The following is an 18,057-nucleotide window of genomic DNA, read 5'->3' as shown; positions in this document are numbered from 1 at the left end:
GCCGCCCAAGGCTTTCCTTGGAGGGCTGGAGCAAGGCTGGGTCAGGGTGGGAGCTGCAGCTGCTCTTCGGGGAGTTGGCTTGCCTAAGGACCAGATGCCACCGTCTGGGCAACTGGGTCGGTGCTGATGACAGCGCAGTTGTTTCCCTCCTGAAGTCCGAGGAGCTCACGCAGCAGCATACGGGATGTCTCCACGCCTCCCCTCAGGAACAGCCTCATCAGCTGTGACCCTCCTGGTTCTGCGCTAATGAAGTCAGAACTTTCTCTGAGTATTTTAATTATCATCACACCCCTAAAGAACGAAGATGGGGCTATAAAGGTGTGTTTAACACCCACAGACTGACATACTGCTGTCCACTTCATCACTATAATTAGGTAAAAGTTCATTGTTACTGATTGCTACTGACTGACTTTTATCAGACTGGATAATAGCACCGATAGCCTAAAGTAGTGATAAAGTTATCGAAGCCTTTTATCGGATTCACAAGCACTAACTAGTGTCAGCAGCTAGCGTGCTGTATCCGGACCAGGCCATTCACCTCAATGCACCACTTCACCTCTCTGTGGTAACAATCTGGTCTCTGCTTTAACCTTCACTGCTTAGCTATTCTTGTAAGTTTAGGAACACTGGCTAACTGCCTGACAAGTTACACAACGACCCTCTGAAGACTCTCAGAAAGGACTGGTGTGTGGCCTCTGAAGATTCCCAGTAAGGACTGGTGTGTGGCCTCTGAAGTCTCCCAGTAAGGACTGGTGTGTGGCCTCTGAAGTCTCCCAGTAAGGACTGGTGTGTGGTCTCTGAAGATTCCCAGTAAGGACTGGTGTGTGGCCTCTGAAGTCTCCCAGTAAGGACTGGTGTGTGGCCTCTGAAGTCTCCCAGTAAGGACTGGTGTGTGGCCTCTGAAGACTCTCAGAAATGACTGGTGTGTGGCCTCTGAAGATTCCCAGTAAGGACTGGTGTGTGGCCTCTGAAGTCTCCCAGTAAGGACTGGTGTGTGGCCTCTGAAGTCTCCCAGTAAGGACTGGTGTGTGGTCTCTGAAGATTCCCAGTAAGGGCTGGTGTGTGGTCTCGGAAGACTCCCAGTAAGGACTGGTGTGTGGCCTCTGAAGACTTCCAGTAAGGACTGTTGTGTGGCCTCTGAAGTCTCCCAGTAAGGACTGTTGTGTGGCCTCTGAAGATTCCCAGTAAGGACTGTTGTGTGGCCTCTGAAGTCTCCCAGTAAGGACTGTTGTGTGGCCTCTGAAGATTCCCAGTAAGGACTGGTGTGTGGTCTCTGTCTGCTTCCCTGCTAACACCCTAAAAGCTTTACTTCCTTTGCATCCATGCCAAAGAAACTGCTACTCTACTCCTCTGTGTTGAAATCCCATTTACAAAGTATTAATCGGTGCTAATTTGAATTAGTATTAATATAACAGCAATGGATAATATGCTGTATATATTCACATACTGAAACAAGCTCACCTCCATCAATGTACGTACAGTTAGCACCTTCTAATACCGGCCTTACTCCATTCCTGGAACAGTCAGCTGAGATCTGATATAGTCTGATCTTCAAAATGTGCAACATCCAGCAATGGACTGGGAGTGGGAGGGGTGTCTCATAAGAGTTAGAGGGAGCGAGTCACTGCTGCCACCTCCTGGCGAAGCCCTTTAACAACACTTTCCATGTCCAGATTTGCACGGAGAAACAAAAACTGGCTAGTGGAGCCATTACTGGAGGGACAGCATGCAACGTATGATAAAATAATACAGCTTATTCATCCGTCAAAAACCCGAGTGGCAAAAAAATATATATATATATTACAAATGCCTGTTCGTGTAATCAGATGTCAAGAACGTTTGTTCTCTGTGATGGATGAATGGATGCATGAATGGATACATGTATACATAAGACATTTAGGAGACATACAATGAGAGAAAAGGAAGTTTTTCTCTGATCACTGAGATGGATGTCAGTCGCTGTTGTAGCGCTACTAAACGCATCAGCTTCCAAGGCATGTATACTAAATTTCTCCTCGAAACATTCCAGAGAACAAAGGAAGCTAACAGTAAAACAATGTAACGTCTAATCCACTATATATGCCAAATGAATAGGGCTTGAACTCACTTTGCCTTTGTTTAATTAGCTCAGAATAAATTACTCATTCATCAATTATTTCTGTGTTCTCTCTTCAGCAGGGCGTGTGACTCACATCACCAGCAGATTCCGTGGAAAATTAAAATGGTGAAATTAAAGTGAGTGGTGGTCTCAAACTCAAAGAGTTATTTTTTTAATTACACCTTATCTTATGATTAGGCAATTTGTACATAACTGAGGAAAAAAAGAAGCAAAGAAGGGAAATGCATGGAGTTTGGCGACTGCGAGACCCTGCTGGAGTGCAGCCACGCTATGTAAATGCGGTACAGAGCATATGAAGCTATTTGAAGGCGACGCATTGTTCCACTGCCTCCGCTGCCTGCAGTCCCTCCCTGCCTGGGAATTGTATCTTTCACAGCATCGCACAATATCTCTCGTAGCATCAAAGCCTTCGTTTATCACACAGAAGTTAATAAGTTAGTAATTACTGTCGGAATCTGGTTTAGTTGAATTCAAAACCAACTCTACCTGCGTTCCATCCCACCACAGATGTGTTGAGTGAGGATCAAAATAGCTTCTCCAGGACAAGGTGTTACATTCGATATGAGTGTTGTATTTGTGCCCAGCAGTTGGATAAAGGCACAGAAATGCAAAGCACCTAGCAAGAAACATCTTGTTGACACCCAGAGACAATTACAAAAATACAGTTGGAAGATCATAATAGCTCCCTTTCAGACCTTGGTGGCGTTCTGACACTTGCTGACTTCCCCTACCTTCATTCTCCATGTGCCCCTGTTCTTCCCCGCTCCAGACCAGAACAAGGCCATGAGAGCTGTTCCAACCGATTGCATTCGGGGACCTGCCCGTTAGGAGGCCAGCAGTCATTCAAATTCTGCTGACAGTGCTTCCGAAATATAAGCACATGCGTCGAGTTTCTCCAGGAACCACGATTCCGCAATTTAAAAGACACAGCTTGCAGGAAACACGCTATGTTTTCTGTCTGACTTACTTCAAACTGACTCATCAAATGTGCGTACACAGAGCCGCTCATATGGGTACCTGCCCTCTCGTGCCTCAGACTTGCTGCAGCGTATACCTGCAGCGTTTCACTCGTCATCCAGAGTTTCCTGCTCTCTGGCTCCATCAGACCAGGGACCAAATAAATACATCCAGTAATACACAGTAAAGAAATGAGTGTGCTCTGGAGAGAAGGCAGGGGGGATTATTTAACTGTGATCATCAGTTCCTAAAGAGGGTGTGAGCTGGCAGCAAAGAAAAACTATCATGTCTCTCTCTCTCTCTCTCTCTCTCTCTCTCTCTCTAGCTCTCTCTCTCGCTCTCTCTTTTTCATTACATTTATGTCCAAAGCTGTTGTATCCCATAATTAGCTCTGCTGATTCTCGGTTGCACTTGTGTGCAATATAACCAGAGGACAGGGAGTGAACCTCACAGCAGTGCCCATCAAACACGACGTAGCTCCAGACTTGTCAGATCCCGGCATGCCCAGACACATCCCGACACGTCCCGACACGTCCTGCAGCATCGCTGCAGCACTCCGGGCCTGTATGGGCCCCGTGGTAGTTCACACATTTTCTGGTCTGGCCAGACGGTAGTTTATGAAGCTCAACGATGTTGTAAAGCGGTCGTCTATTTAAGAGTTTTATAGCTCCAGTTTGAGCACCCTGGGCTTGTTTAGAGATGAAAAGCTTTTCTATTTAGGCAAAATGAGGCTACTTAACCTGGTTTTCATCGCGAACATGATGTGTCTGCCACAGTAAACGCGGGATTCTTCAGGGCAGGGGGAACAAAGGTTTGGGATCTGATTTCTTTATCCGTGCACGTCTGGTTTGCTCTTACTGAGTGTGATCGGTGCGGGGCGAGAGGCATGATTGAAAAGGTGGTGAAGGCTTTGAAAGCCTCCTGTCTGCCGCGCTCACTGGGGGGGGGCGTCTGTTACCCCGACTCTTTTCAGCGGCTAGCCTGATTCGGCGTGCTTCCTATACTTCTGTGACCTGTGTCCATTCACTGTTCTTTGCTGCCGGCCAGATGGGAGAGGGCCTCACGTTTTCAGGTTTCTCGCTGGTGTTTCATCATCCAGGAGTAGTGGTAACACACCTGGACGCTCTCGTTGAAAAATCACTCCACAGATAAAGTGTGGGTTTAAGAAAAAAAAAACAAAACACTGAAGAAAAATCTTGTTTTTAACGATGAAGGACCTTCATATAATGCTCACGTCTGTGTGTTTTGATCTGTCACTGGATGTTTTGTAGTCAGTCTACTTGAAATGCTTCTTTTTCTTAAATAATGATAAAAGGCTTGAAAGAGTCAGTCTCTCTCTCTCTCTCTCTCTCTCTCTCTCTCGCTCTCTCTCTCCTGTTTAGTCATGCAGTCCTGTGGGAGATGTGATGGTGAGCCATTTATATTTATGAGATGACCAAATCCTTTTTATTTTAATTGCAACAAGAAATGAAAGGGAAAAACACTCGCACGGAGAGAGAATTTCACACACGTGTGTTATCCAAGCAAAACCACGCGCAAGAGCGGAGCGGCCATCTTTATTTCACATGCAGACATCGTTCCAGCTGAACTGTGCATTGATGAAACTGTTCTCAGTCCAATTTGGCCACGAGGGCCAGGAGTTTTCCCGCTCGGATCGAACGACCTTATTGGAACGCCGCTGCTTCCGTGCATAGCGCAATGGGTCTGCCAGAATTAGGATCGTTTGTCATTCCGTAACATTATGAGGGTGACGTCTCGCGCCCCGTGAGGCAGAATTATTATCACATCATGAAGTTGTTAGCCGGAAACGAGTCCGGCTCACTTGTCCTGTGAGATCTTACTGATCATAGCGCCGGTTCACGTTCGGGTCACGCGACAGAACCAGAGCTCTGTGTCTTGCCCTTTATAAGCTGTAGCACTTTTCACTCAGAAAGGATAGAGAAAATTGTTTTTTTTCATTCGTTTCATTCAATTTTCTTCCGTGTTTCTGCTTTTGGGGTTAAATATTTGAATCTTTATTTAACCCTGCTGCTTCCTGTGGACTGTAGTGTCTCCCCCCCCTCCCCCAATCCCCGATCCTGAATTGGATTAACAATTGGTTTATAAGATGAATGAAGGAAAGAAAAAGGATTTAAAGGTTAAACAAAATCTAATACCACTTTCCTCACCTTTCTGTTGAAATGTCTTTTTTCGCTCATTTGTTTTTCGCTTTCTTGCCGTCACTTACGTGTGCACTGCAGTTAAGCTTCTAATAACCGTGTCTTTCTGTGTCTCAGACTAATAACAGTGCCTCTCCATGTCTCTGACTGTCACAGCGAGCTGACTCTACGCTGTTTGTCCTGATTAGTCTACAGAGGACAGCAATTCTGACCTTTGCTCTCCACACAAATAAATTGGAGTTCACTGTTGCAAGCAGAAGATGAAAAAGGGACCGGCTTCCACTTTTGTACCCCGTGTTTGTCTCGCATCCCTTTGACGAGGTCGGCTGGAGCAAATCTGTGTTTGCCCACAGTCATTACAGCTGTGCCACTGGTGTTTGGAATGCGTGAGCCATGCGTTCTGAAGTCAAATGTACGAGCAGAGCCTTTATTCCCACTTCCTGGTCTCCAGCTGTTTGTTCGCGTCCCGACCACGCAGGCCGGGCTGACGTGCGCAGGACGCTCAGCAATCTCCTCAAGACTCAGTTCTGGACTCATTAAAGATCCGTCTGGGTTCAGGATGTCTGTGCCGTGAGGCTGTGCTTCCCGATCACTCTTTGAAAGAACCTGACCCGCAGGGAGCCGCGGTGGGGGAACGACCTGTGGGTTAACGCCCTGCGGGTTAATGACCTGCGGGTTAACGCCCTGCGGGTTAACGCCTTGCGGGTTAACGCCCTGCGGGTTAATGACCTGCGGGTTAACGCCCTGCAGGTTAACGCCTTGCGGGTTAATGACCTGCGGGTTAACGCCTTGCGGGTTAATGACCTGCGGGTTAACGCCCTGCAGGTTAACGCCCTGCAGGTTAACGCCTTGCGGATTAACGCCTTGCGGGTTAACGCCCTGCGGGTTAACGCCTAGCGGGTTAATGACCTGCAGGTTAACGCCTTGCGGATTAACGCCTTGCGGGTTAACGCCCTGCGGGTTAACGCCTTGCGGGTTAACGCCCTGCAGGTTAACGCCTTGCGGGTTAATGACCTGCAGGTTAACGCCCTGCGGGTTAACGCCCTGCGGGTTAATGACCTGCGGGTTAACGCCTTGCGGGTTAATGACCTGCGGATTAACGCCTTGCGGGTTAACGCCCTGCGGGTTAACGCCTTGCGGGTTAACGCCCTGCGGGTTAACGCCTTGCGGCTTCACGCCCTGTGGTGGTTTAGACTCACCTGTTCAGGTGCTGCAATTAGTGCACAGGCCAAGATGGCGACACACTTCTCTAACAAGTCCCCCATCCGGACACCCATCTCATGTGACCCCGAGCTTGCAGGAAAGACACAAAACAATGTACAGAGTAATGTATAATCAGATATAGGGTGGAAATGCTGTGAACTTTAACCAGTTACTTCTTGTAAAGTGTTAAATAACAACAGATAGATAGATAGATAGATAGATAGATAGATAGATAGATAGATAGATAGATAGATAGATAGATAGATAGATAGATAGATAGATAGATAGATAGATAGATAGATAGATAGATAGATAGATAGATAGATAGAACCACCAAGTTATTTAGCAATTTAGGAAGGTAATCAAACAAGTGTTAGTTTTTAACAATACATTTAATGTAACATTAAATTATGCTGGGTCATCAAAGCTGTACCTGTGACTCAGCAATTCATGTAGAACCATCTATCAACACCTTTCTTTTATCAAAATATTCAATTAAACACTAATAAATAAGGGTTTCAGCAGCCACATACCCCCCTAAATATACCTTCCTGTATATACCCCTTATATATACCCCCTAAATATAACCCTCTAACCCCTTAAATATACCCCCTATAAATATACCCCCTATATATACCCCCCAAATATACACCCCAACCCCCATAAATATACCCCCAAATATATTCTTCCTAATTATACCCCCCATATATACTCCTAAATATACCCCCATAAGCATACTCCCCTCAATATACCCCCTGAATTTACCCCCTAAATATACCCCATAAATATACTCATCTAAATGTACCCATCTAATTATACCCACCAAAATATACCCATTTAAATATACCCACCAAAATATACCCCCATAAATATACCCCACTAAATATACCCTCCTAAATATACCCATCTAAATATGCCCATCCAAATATACCCAAATATCTGAGATGTGTTAATAAATCATTTACTAAATATCAACTGTAGTAATTAGTTAAACAGGTAGCTTATTTGAAACAGCTCAGTTCTTGTACTAGTTGTAGTAATTATTCATGAATATTCATGATATTCATGATAGTATTCTTTAGTACTAATATTCACTAATACTAATGTAATTCTAATTAATGTGACTTTTGTTCAATACATAGCACAGTTAAGAAAAACCCATTAGTAAAGTGCATATAAAATGCTATTTTGATTGGACAGTTATTTATGACTTTGAAAGATACTCATGTCATGTATCCTAGCAACCCCCTTCCCATATTCCCTGTCTAAGGATATTAAATATGCTATTTGATTTGAAAACTAAGAGTCCTGGTTTGTGTAGAATAATCAATAGTGAATTACACTTAATTGCAAAAAGTATGAAAAATAAATAACAGTAATATAAACAAATGCAGTCAGTTATGACTTTGGTTTGACAAAATGTATGAAAACAATTCTGGTACATTTCTGGTGAAAAAAATCTTGGGCTCTTACCTGTATCTCAATTTCATTAGGAAATACACACACAAACACACATACACACACACACACACACACACACACACACACACACACACACACACACACACACACACACACACACACACTTCTTCACTTATACTAAAGAAGCAATATACTTTCAAAGGGTTTAACAGGTGAAGTAGGGTATTGCCAGCTGAAACAAGCTGGGCTTTGCTGCAAGGATGTGAAGAAACTGGATGAAAACACTTCTTTTTCCAAGCATCCAAGTGTAACATTTTAATAGAACACCCTGGGCACACCCTGACACAGAACCTCTGATTAAGTGCATGCCTACAGGCCCCCCAGAGAGGTGTGTCATCTCTGCAAAGGTTTAAGTAAGGCGTTACTTTGACCATGCAGCCCAGAATAAATTGTCTCTTCTCGTATGTGTAAAGAGGTTTTTAAAAGATAGTTAGAAAGTTTAGCCTTGAATGTCTGTGTTTAAAGTTGTCTGATGTTTCTTCCTCTACATTTGCTGCAAAGGATTGTGGCCTGGATCTACTCTGTTTCAAACTGAAGCTATGCCATTCCAAACCAAAACTGCACAATTTCAAACTTAGATCACACCTTTCCAAATCAAAACTACGCTATTCTACACTGAGACCACACCATTCCACACTGAGGCCACACCATTCCACACTGAGGCCACACCATTCCACACTGACACTACACCATTCGACACTGAAACAACACCATTCCAAACTGAGACCACACCATTCCAAACTGAGATCACACCATTCCAGACTGAGATTATACCATTCCAAACCTAGACTACACCATTCAAAACTGACACTACACCATTCTAAACCAACACTACATCCTTCCACACTGAGATTACACCATTCCAATCCTAGACTACACCATTCCAAACTAAGACTACAACATTCCACACAGAGACTATACCATTCCAGACTAGGACCACAAATCATATCGCTTTCAAACTTGTCAATACACTTTAAGTTCAAACGACAGTGTTCTGCAGATGTCCAACTGCAAATGTCCAACAGACAAAAGGATAAATTTGAACAGGAGACTAAATAGCATTTCTAACATTTAACCTCTTCTGGACATTTTTGTGTGAACACACATACACACACACACACACACACACACACACACACACACACACACACACACACTAACTTCACTGTACATCCTGCTCTATGTCACCACAACTTCAAAGAACAAAATAATTCTGTTAAGGACTGAATAGGAACCAGCTCGACTGAAAAATTGGAATTATATAATGGAGCGGCATTCAGTACATTTTTAGTGGAAGGCCAATGGTTCAGGGTCTGCTAAAAGCAGTTATATGTAGTTGGATACGAAGACAGATGATTTAGATAAACATAACCAGCAGCTCAAATGACCTAACAGACAGAATGAACCACTGCAAGGAGGAGATGAATTGAATGAATATACGTTTCAGTCCACACTAAAATGAATGACATTTATGCACAACCGTGCTAAACTAAACACTGGAACATAGCTTCAGCCAATCAGGTGGTGTGACACACTGAACTAACATCACTAAGAGACATTATGATTTAGAATTTTTTTTGTTTTGTTCTAAACAAATATGCTTCTTCTGATGGGTGGAAAAGGGACCCATGAAAGCCAGTGGATGAAATTCCTTCATTAAAGAACGTAATGCGCTTCACTCAGAGTAGTGTGCCTTAATGAAATCGTACATGTTTGTCTGAAAATAGCCCTTTCTGTCTTCAGACTGAACGCTGGACAGGCTCAACAGAATCTGCTGTAATCATAGTAATTATGTGAAGAATCTCTGGAATAGAGAGTCATGTGTGTGTGTGTTTGTGTGTGTGTGTGTGTGTGTGTGTGTGTGTGTGTGTGTGTGTGTGTGTGTGTGTGTGTGTGTGTGTGTGTGTGTGTGTGTGTGTGTGTCACTGCGCTGGTGTAATGGATGGACCCCCATGAGAGAGGCTGTGTGGATAAATTAGGCTTGTACTTCTTCATCTCTCTGGTCCTGTCTCTTTCTCTCTCTCTCTCTCTCTCTCTCTCTCTCTCTCTCTATCTCTCTATCTCTCTCTCTCTCTCCCTGCCTCCCTGCCTCCCTCTACTCTCTCATATCCACCATGCTATCACGCCTCTCTGGCCCCAAGATGTTTCAATTACACACACACACACACTCACACACAGACACACACACACACACACACACTGCAGAGTCAAGCGCTTCTCTCTACCAAAGTAGACTCCCTGTATTTGCACTTGGTCACACATTATGCAGTAATACAGGTCCAGCCTGTCTCTCAGGAGGCCAGGGATGGCTTTTTTTCCCCAGTGCTGTAATGAAAGGTTTGTCTGTTTCTCTTCCCCAAAATGGCCCTGACGTGACAGCTTACGAGGCCCCCCCTGCGTAACACTGTGAAAAGCTTCGGGAAAATCGATTCTCAGCCAGCGCGGGAACGGTTCAGAACTTTCCTGACACTAAGCCTCAAAGACATGGTGATGCCTGGGTGAAGACCGTCAGCTCTCAGGGTCATCGTGCTCTCTCTGCAGGGGCTCCTGAGCATTCACACATGCTTCATGCCACAGTTCAAGGCAGGCTTTGCTGCCTCTGGTCCACACAGACATGTGATTTGTCCCCTATACATGCTAAATGTTTTCATCTAGAATGTGTAAGGCAAGTGGCAGACAACAGAGACAGAACCACAACGATGGTATGGCTCCTTTCTTGTGACGAAGAAAAGCTGTGATCTGTGTGTGACAGAGCAGGGGACGCAGTCACATGATGGCGTATTGTCATTGGGGTTTATTTTTACTGTATTGTTACTGTATTTTTACTATGTTATTGTATTGTTACTGTGTTGTTACTATGTCGTTAGTGTATTGTTACTGTATTGTTACTATGTTGTTACTGTGTCACTAGTGTACTGTTACTGTGTTGTTACTGAATTGTTAGTATGTTGTTACTGTATGTTGATATTTGATTGTTACTGTGTTGTTACTGTATTACTATGTTGTTAAGGTATTATTACAGTCCTGTTACTGTGTTGTTACTCTATTGTTTGTGTTGTTACTGTGTTGTTACTATGTCATTATTGTATTGTTACTGTGTTGTTACTGTGTTGTAACTGTAGTGATACTGTGTTGTTAGTGTATTGTTACTGTGTTGTTACTGTGTCATTATTGTATTGTTACTGTGTCGTAACTGTATTTTTACTGTGTTGTTAGTGTATTGTTACTGTGTTGTTACTGTGTTGTAACTGTATTGATACTGTGTCATTAGTGTATTGTTACTGTGTTGTTACTGTGTCGTTAGTGTATTGTTACTGTGTTGTCACTGTATTGTTACTGTACATAAGTGCTTCTATTGTTTAGCAGCTTTAAGTGCTTTTCCACTCTGTCTGAAATGAAAACTCCACATTTTATCGCATTCACATTTTCTTTAATCCAACTGGCTTTATCCTACATGACTTTTAAAATAACCTGAATCCAGGTGTGCTACAGTCTTCCTTCTGTTCCTTTTAAAAATACAGTACAAGTGGTAGATACAGCAGTGTAGTCAGAAATCATACAAATATATGTGTAGCAAAGTGATTTTCTCCCTCATTTTTCCTACAATTTATTGCTTTCAGTTTTGCACTATGGTATTTTTTAACACCGAAGGAGCGGGTAGATGTGCAGTAGACTAACTCAGACTGCAGAGTGGAGAAGAGACAATAAAGTGGAAATACAATCTGAGATTTAGGTGTCTTAAACAGTTTTATGGTAAACATTAAACAGCATCCTGCTAATGGGATGGATGGTTAGAATGGATAATGATATCAGTGCATACAATATACAGTGTTGCTTGGCTGCATAAAAACGTTAGCTGGCATTAACTACTGGCCAGTTTCCTGCAACCATTTTTCTCCTCTGACACCCGGTGAATGGGTTGTTGGCCAAATTTTGCATATTTTAAAGCTCCTCAAAGCAGCTTGTGCCGCCTGTGATATTTGTTTGCTAAGGCTGTTTTTTTTTTTACATAGCAGGCAGCGAGCCTTAAGCTCAACGTGTAATAAACGTGTTTCCTTCTGCATATTATACTTAGGTTGATTTCAAATAAGCACTTTCAGAAGAATTTCTGCTTTCCTTTCTACAGCTACATACGTATAATGCCGTACCAACTTCGTCTCGTGTGAAAGGTTTTAGTACATCCTTGGTGAGAAGACGCAAAGCATCACATACAATATATCCTTTTCATTCACTAAAATCAATAGCAAGGGACCTCTAGATGAAAACCGCTTCACCCTGTCACGCTGTTCAGGTAGGCGCACTCAGACACCTGGGCAGCATAATTGACACAAAGGTCTGCGCTTTCGCCGTTTGCGAAAAAGTTACCCAGAAGAAAGAACCACTATTCATCACGCCTCTGTTGCTGTCCAAGATCGGCCTTTTTCGACTCAGAGATGCAGAGCTGTCCTTTCAGATTTGATGCGAAGGTCACTTTCTCTTTTTAAATTTTTTCTCTCCCCCTCTTCTCCTCATGCGTGGTACATCCACATTGAACGCTCAGACCGCATAGCTTTCACACCTGGGTCAAAGGTGAGCTGAAAGGATCAGAACGGTTTTCGTCAAAACTCAGCACGGGGCAATGTGAGATCAAACCAGTCTGCTTAAATGGGGTTAACTGGGGGGTAGTTGGCCATGTACTGGGAGCTGCAGACTGAGCCCAAGCTGCGGCCCGTGCGCTGATGTCGCGATGCGACTCCAGCTGCGGAAGAGCGCGCGCAGAGTTGTTGGGCATTTTGGTTCAGTGTTTTTAAGAAGTGTTATTTGAACCTCAAGCGTCAGGTGCCCCTCAACATGGCATCAGACTGAGATCTACTGGTGCGTATTTCATGTTAATCAAGTATAGGCACCTTGACCTTGATGAGGTCTGGTGAGGTCGTTCAAGCCTCGGCTGTTCTCTTCTCTTTTCCATCTCCGTCCATTTGGGGGAGCCAGTGAGCTGTGCTTTGGCCACCAGAAGCCCGACGAGGGCCAGACCCAGAAAGGCTGTTTGTGCTTCAGCTTCGCCGCCGAGACCAGCTCCCTGCCCGGCCCGTTATTGAAAAACGGTGAAATTAAGATGCAGGCAGAGCTCCCACAACTCACCATTTGGCCCGCGGCACCCAGGCTCTGGCATTCGCAACCCCCTGTTCTAGGCCCACAGAAGAGAAGAAAAAAAAGAACAAAGCCAACCAACAACAGATTCAAATGAAGGAGTATATCAAGCAAAAGTTTCAGGTGTGTATTCCAGTGTCTTGCTAAAAGGAGCTTTTTCTGGAGTTGATTATATCTGTGTAGTATGAGCTACGTTCCGTCTCTCTACCTCTCCAGTATGCTTTCTCCCTCCTTGTATCAAACGCAGGCCGACAGACGCACATGCACACCTAAGGTATGTTGCTCAGCTACCTCTGCGTCGGGCGTCTGTCTGCATTATGTACAGTGTGGAGACTACAGCCTGTGGATGACAGCATCTTTAGGAGGCTTCAAAGGGGACTTAGCATCCGGAGGCGCCTATCGATCGCTGACGACTGCTGGCAGACACACTTGCCTGAAATCTCCAGGTGCCCGTAAGGAACAGAGGCGAAAGGAAGTTTCTTGACAACACGCGTCCACGTTGAGCTCTGGCCCCGAAGCCCGGCACATCAACGGATAGGACAGCTCCGCGCTGGGATGCCAGTCGAGGGACGGGTGATGGAGGGGTGAGAAGAAAGCGTAGGGGCAAGGGAGGAAGGCGATCACAGCAAGATGCACCATGCCGACATCCCCGTGACAACCTCGGAGCGAGGACACCAAACCCAAATAAAGGGGGCCTACGATGCGCTCTAAACGATCTACTTGTCTCACGTCAATTCACGTTTAACCCAGGGGTTGGGGCTGCTGTGTGCACAAATGCTGTAATCTAGATTTAAATCACAGCCTGCGTGCATTGTTGTAAGTAACCGATAAACATGCGCTGCTGGGTAGGGCCGTGCTGAAGTTGTGTGACCTCGCTCAAGGATACAGAGCAGGCATGAGAGAACACTGGATTTACAGTCTTCCATTCCCTCACTGCAATCTCAATGAGTTCTCTCTCTCTCTCTCTCTCATTCTGTCTCATTCTCTCTCACATTCTGTTTCATTCTCTCTCTCATTCTGTCTCATTTTCTCTCTCTCTCTCTCTCTCTCTCTCATTCTGTCTCATTCTCTCTCTCATTCTGTCTCATTTTCTCTCTCTCTCTCTCTCTCTCCCTCATTCTGTCTCATTCTGTCTCATTCTCTCTCTCATTCTGTCTCATTCTCTCTCACATTCTGTTTCATTCTCTCTCTCATTCTGTCTCATTTTCTCTCTCTCTCTCTCTCTCTCTCTCTCTCTCTCTCTCTCTCTCTCTCTCTCTCTCTCTCTCTCTCTCATTCTGTCTCATTCTCTCTCACATTCTGTCTCATTCTCTCTTTCATTCTGTCTCATTCTCTCTCTCTCTCTCTCTCTCTCTCTCTCTCTCTCTCTCTCTCTCCTTCTCTCTACAACGGTTTGTCAAAGAAAGCAGCTTCTGTCTCCAACACGGCTATTGCAGGCTACCATTGTGGATTCCTCTCCTTCCTGTGTCATTCCCATCCTGTTTGCTGTTAGTTTTCAGGATTAAAGTTGCTTTCCCCCCCTCCACTCCTGCCTTGTTCCACCGTCAGTGCCAACCTGGTCGCCTGCCTGCACTAAACAGGAGCAGCCTAATGGATCTCATGTATCCTGGACAAGATTACACAGAAAAATGACGCAGCTTGCCATTACCAAAGCGAAATGAACCCCAGCTCAAATATAATTAAAATTCACAATGATTAAGTAAAGGCACGATTGATAGAGAAAGCAAAATGATACTGTTAATAGTGTTTGCGTTACACCAAGGAATCGGTCGCCATGAAATCGGAGATGAAAACAAGATGCATTTACATTTGGATCCCTGGTTGCCGACTCTCTGTTCCATTATTAATGTCTTAATATTTGTGATGCTGATAACCACAATAGAGAGAGAGAGAGAGAGAGAGAGATTGAAAGAAAGAGCGAGAGAGAGAAAGAGAGAGATAGAGAAAAAGAGATTATTGTTAAGCGATTTTTCCCATCAGATTAGCTCCTGCCCTAAACCCTCTCCTGTACAGAAGAGTAACGAGAGTGGGTGGCATCGGGGGAAATAGGAAGCATAAGGTTATTAAGATAGCAGCGCAGATATGGTGCAGGGCATCCTTTAAGCTCTGTCAGTGTGCAGAGGTGACAAACAGCACAGGACAACGAGGCGTCAGCAGCAGCAGCAACTGTAGGTGGGGCGCCAAAATCCGTTCACACTGGACATAATGGCCTGGGCTCGGGGGCTATACGGGAGTTGGAAAGTTCCGAAATATGACTGGTACCTAGTGCATCGGCATGCAGGGTGTCCTGCACGTCGATAATGCACCTCGAAGGCAAGAGTCGGTCACCGCTCAGGCATTGTGGGACAGTCGTGGGCGGTTCACGGGCAGATCGGGCAGGATGTGGATCGGGACGCGCACGGCGTCTCGCAAGAGCGGCCGTGATTTTTCTGGAAGGCCACTGGCTATGTCTGGTTGATCAAATATGAGGATGAGGGCTAATGTGGGAGGCTGCAGACCCCCAGCGAAGGTGCCATAACAGACGCACGTGACCGAGAACCCAGCGGTGATGTAATCAGAGTAGGCGTGTCTAGGAATGAAACAGCCTCCAGCCTAGAACACTGGTGTTAATAATGCGTCAGCCACTATTATATATGAATGCTATGTGTGCACTCCAAACAACATGTACACTCGCCAGGTTTGCACGCGAATGTGCATCGCTTGAAGGAGGAGGGATCTAAAGTGCTAATGAGGCTTGGGATATTTGGAGGGCATACGTAGACCCACACGGCCGATCTCTACGGCTGAGACTGCATTTTCAGAGGAGGCAGAACAGAGGGGCAGAGGCAGCCTTAAGTTCGAGATGCCTGCCACTGTAAGGGAGCACGGGTTCATAGCCGAGGGCTTTTCCGAGATTAGTACCCCGTCTTTCTCGTAAGAAAAGCGAAGGTTCCAACACTCCTGGAGCAGAGCTGTATCAGCTGCGCATTACGCTGCTCTCTCTCCCTCTTAGTTTTGCTTGTTTATTTTGTTTTTAGAAACGAGGGATCATGGATATGTTTTTATAGCTCACAGAAGCACCGGGCCTGCGCTGCTATGAAGGACAGAGAGAATCTGAAGTAGCACATCGCCTCTGATTATGAACTGAAAGCACGACACATGACTGCTGCACAAAGGCATAACTCTCACCATTCAAAATAATCTATTACCTACATTTGGGGCAAAAACCTTTTTAGGTTTTATGCAGCATGAAGTTGCATAGTCATAGTGAAACTGTGTAGCATCCACTTCACACAGCCAAACTTTGAAGTTCTTGGAATAATAACCCTCTCCTTGGAATTGATTAGCTCTTAACCTCACCCACCTTAAGTGTTCTTTTATACTACTGGGTAAAAATAAAATCAGTAATTCAGGTTCACATAGTTCTTAGTATAAGTTGTCAGCTGCAGGTGTTTTCAACAAATAAAATGTGAATGTTTTTTCATATATTCAGGACCTCAAGCCGTTCAGTACAATACAAAAAAGACCCAAGCTGTAGGCCAAGAAACAGCAACACTCCAGACGAGTCCTTTAACACACTTAACATTGAGTCAATACTTCACTTTTGGCCATGGTATATCTCTGGTGGTGTGAGGAGATATTCACACAGTGCAGAGGACACTGATATTATAATATCCAGCTTCAATTAAAAACAGAAACGAAGACACTGACTACCCGAACTCTCTGATCTACATTTACACTTTGTATACTAATAATTTAATATATGACCATGTAACATGTTATGAAAATCGATTAAATATTAATATGAAGTTAAACCCCCCACACCCCCTCAGCATTAGGATCAACAGATAAAACCTTATAATGAAATAAGCTCTTCGCAGTTGACGTGGAGATGGGAGTGCAGAAACTAATTAGAGCGCTCTTTATTTTTTCTGAGACAGGACAGTGAACTTTAATTCATGCTGGCTGGAGAAGAAGCCGATTCATTTATTTGGGTAATTGAGGACGCTGATTAGCTGTCTGGGAAGGAGAGAAGAGCGAGAGAATGATTACTCCGAAAACGCAAGACGAGGAACAAAGCCAATCTCTCCATTTCCACCTTCCCTCAGATAGCTCTTTTAATCTCGGTCCGGCGCCGCCACTGGGGAACGAAAGATTGCGAGGCTACCTGTGGGTAGACGGAACCTTTCTTGCGGTTTTATTGCGCGCTTTTGAAGTTTCGCGCAGCTGCCAGGGAGTTCACTTGAGAGGGCCTTGCAACCGAATGCGACAGAGGGGATTATCGCCATGGTGACACAGTGCCCTGTTCCGATGAAGGAACCGAGATGGTGAGTCAGTGGGGTCAGAGGCAAACACATGCAGGATGAGTAGTGCTTCAACCATGACCGACCATCAGCAGGCGTGCGTTAAGCGCCGCGGGCGACAATGCTTGAGGCTCAAGGCCAGCATGCGAAAAGGTCAAACGGAGCAAAGCATCATCTCACAGCGTCCTCTGACCTTGTTTTCATTACAGTTTAAGATCGGCTCTAATCCCAGGGCAAGCAAAACTGAGCAATTCAGCTCGGTAAAATTGTCAGACCTTCCTAATAACAGCGATTGCTGGGAAATTAAACGTTCTCCTCGATTTGACAGTTGAAATTTGACCTTGTCCAAACATTCCAATTTGAACACTTACTTTATCCGTAATGGCCATGTTTAGGTCTATGCATGAAGAAAAAAATCCAGCGGCGGAAAAATCCCACGACCGCACCCCCCACCTTACACTCCCCCCCACGGCACACAGATCCCTGAGGCTGTATCTCAGGGGAAGGACTATAAAAGTTATCAGAGGATTCTATCAGAGACACTCTGTCTGGAGCCTGATGCGATTCGAACTGTCCTCAGTGAGAGACTCATAAAACCTCCAGTGCAGTTTAAAAAGCCAGGGAGCTATGGGACTCAGGATCGTGCGCCGATAACCAGGGCACACCTTACCTATAATAACTTTACCGTGGTGCCCCGACAGTAAGCGTGAAGATTACAGGAGGC

At 44.9% G+C, this 18,057-nt stretch overlaps 1 long non-coding RNA gene across 1 annotated transcript; it reads left to right on the top strand.

Annotated features, from left to right (window-relative positions):
* The first annotated feature begins 1,162 nt into the window (after window positions 1-1,162).
* Window positions 1,163-2,253, top strand: LOC118240368. The gene is made up of 2 exons (XR_004775367.1): window positions 1,163-1,252; window positions 2,176-2,253. It is a non-coding gene; the product is annotated as an uncharacterized LOC118240368 (long non-coding RNA).
* The last annotated feature ends 15,804 nt before the right edge of the window (window positions 2,254-18,057 follow it).

The sequence above is a fragment of the Electrophorus electricus genome, chromosome 20, assembly GCF_013358815.1.
Source record: "Electrophorus electricus isolate fEleEle1 chromosome 20, fEleEle1.pri, whole genome shotgun sequence".
In the NCBI taxonomy this organism is placed as follows: domain Eukaryota; kingdom Metazoa; phylum Chordata; class Actinopteri; order Gymnotiformes; family Gymnotidae; genus Electrophorus; species Electrophorus electricus.
The sequence above is the reverse complement of the archived record's forward strand: the minus strand, read 5'-3'. Positions and strand labels throughout refer to the sequence as shown.